The 2,366-nt window shown below is 40.2% G+C and overlaps 1 pseudogene; it reads left to right on the top strand.

Annotated features, from left to right (window-relative positions):
* The first annotated feature begins 286 nt into the window (after positions 1 to 286).
* Positions 287 to 847, top strand: LOC120859138 (annotated as a pseudogene).
* Positions 848 to 2,366: the final 1,519 nt, after the last annotated feature.

Raw genomic sequence — 2,366 nt, 5'->3', positions numbered from 1 at the left:
CCTGCATTGGCAGGAGATTCTTTACCACTGCGCCACCTGGGAAGTCCTCTGGTTGTGATATTATCCTATTATTTAGCATAATGTTATCATTAGGGCAAACTAGGAATGGTGCACAGAGATCTCTGTGTTATTTCTTTCACTTGCATGTGAATCTATAATTATCTCACTAAAAGTTTTAATTAAAAAAAAATTGAAAGTCAGATATGGCTGAGGAAGGAGAATCTCCCTGAAGGTTATAGTCAAAATATTTATTAGCACTGATCTGTGGGCCATGGAGCAAAGGAAGATGGAGCACATCTCTTCCAGTGTGATTTTGATCGTGGCCTTTTCCAAAGCATTTGAACTGGGATTAGTTGTTGGATTGAGCCACCGTAAACTTACCCATCCATTACAGGGAGACTAGCCCTTCAGAGATAATGGTTCGTCATTGGCCTTCCCAGTTTATATCATCCATGGGAATCCAAAACAGCAAAGGGCTAAACAGAACCTGCTACCTGAATGGGGAAACCTGCAATCTGGGGTCCTTTGGTACCTATCCTCCCTCTGTGAAGAGAACCGTGAGCTTGACATGCACTAAGGGAAGTGTGTGGGTCTATGCCCCATGACACCTGGTTGCCCGTGAGCTGTTCCATGTGTAAATGCCAGCAGGGCCAGTTTTGCTGCATTCCTCGGTGATTCCTACCTGGCTGTGATGAACACCATCACTGCCAGAACTCCAGAATTAACGTTGTCTGCATGTGCTTTTCTGCTACCTGGCATCCTTCTTGCTATACAGTTATTAACCCACATTTGCAATCTACATTTGTCATGCAGATTTCATGACCTGAAGAGGCTGTCCCTCCAGTGACCCAACTGGGAGACGATGATACATTCGTTAGTTGTCTTGAAAGAGTGAATACATTTCCCACGGTCTCTAACATTTCCTTAAAGTTCCAGCTACTTTCCTCTGCCCTGCCCTCTCCAAAAAACTACTTTAAAAAAAGTAACTCATATATTATGCCGAACTTCTGTGTTTCTGATACATGTATTTCTAGCAAGGGTTTATAAAGAGTTTCATTTATAATTCAATTAATTGTTAATTCCTTAACAATTCAATTCTATCTTCAGATTATTAAAGGTTACTCCCAATGTGAAACTGAGTATAAAGCATTGAATAGAGCTGAACAAATTGATTAAGGCAATATCTTGGAAAGGAAAGAAAACCTGTAATGGGAGCAAAGGAGAAGAGAAGGGGCAGTTTTAAGAGGTGAGAGACAGGATGCTGGAGTAATGGAAGTGTGTATGTGTCCCTGAGAGACTAGGTAGAAAACGGAGAGCAAATGAGAGAGAGTTGAGAAAATAAAATGGATCACTTAGATGATTAGATGGGTACAGAGAAGCAAGTCAAAAAGCAAAGTTAAAGGGCAAGTTTCTATCATCTATAGGAAGCTGTATAAGACAAGAACACCTGTTCTCTCAAAGATTTGTAGAGAATAAAGTCTCCTTGAAAAAAATTCTATCCAGTCATTTGTATGTCTTTGGAAAAATGTCTACTCATATCCTATGTCCACTTTTAAATTGGAGTAGTTGGCTTTGTTTTGTTTTTTGCTGTTGAGTTGGATGAATCCTTTATTTATTTTGTATATTGACATCTTATAGATATGGTTTGCAAATATTTTCTTCCATTTTATAAGTTGCTTTTTCATTTTTATGGAAGCAAGGTCCAATGCTGTAAAGAGCAATACTGCATAGGAACCTGGAATGTTAGGTCCCTGAATCAAGGCAAATTGGAAGTGGTCAAACAGGAGATGGCAAGAGTGAACGTCAACATTTTAGGAATGAGCAAACTAAAATGGACTGAAATAGGTGAATTTAACTCAGATGAACATTATATCTACTACTGTGGGCAAGAATCCCTTAGAAGAAACGGAGTAGCCATCATAGTCAACAAAAGAGTCCAAAATGCAGTACTTGGGTGCAATCTCAAAATGACAGAATGATCTGTTCGTTTTCAAGGCAACCATTCAATATCATGGTAATCCAAGTCTATGCCTCAAGTAATGCTGAAAACCTACAAGACCTTCCAGAACTAACACCCAAAAAAGGTATCCTTTTCATTATAGTGGACTGGAATGCAAAAGTAGGAAGAAACACCTGAAATAACAGACAAATTTGGCGTTGGAGTACAGAATGAAGCAGTTCAGTTCAGTTCATTCACTCAGTCGTGTCCAATTCTTTGAAACACATGAAAGGCAGCACGCCAGGCCTCCCTGTCCACCACCAAGTGCTGGAGTCTACCCAAATGCATGTCCATTGAGTTGGTGATGTCATCCAGCCATCACATCCTCTGTCATCCCCTTCTCCTCCTGCCCTTAATCTTTCCCACC

This window comes from Oryx dammah, unplaced genomic scaffold (genome assembly GCF_014754425.2).
Source record: "Oryx dammah isolate SB20612 unplaced genomic scaffold, SCBI_Odam_1.1 HiC_scaffold_2, whole genome shotgun sequence".
Lineage (NCBI taxonomy): Eukaryota > Metazoa > Chordata > Mammalia > Artiodactyla > Bovidae > Oryx > Oryx dammah.
The sequence above is the reverse complement of the archived record's forward strand: the minus strand, read 5'-3'. Positions and strand labels throughout refer to the sequence as shown.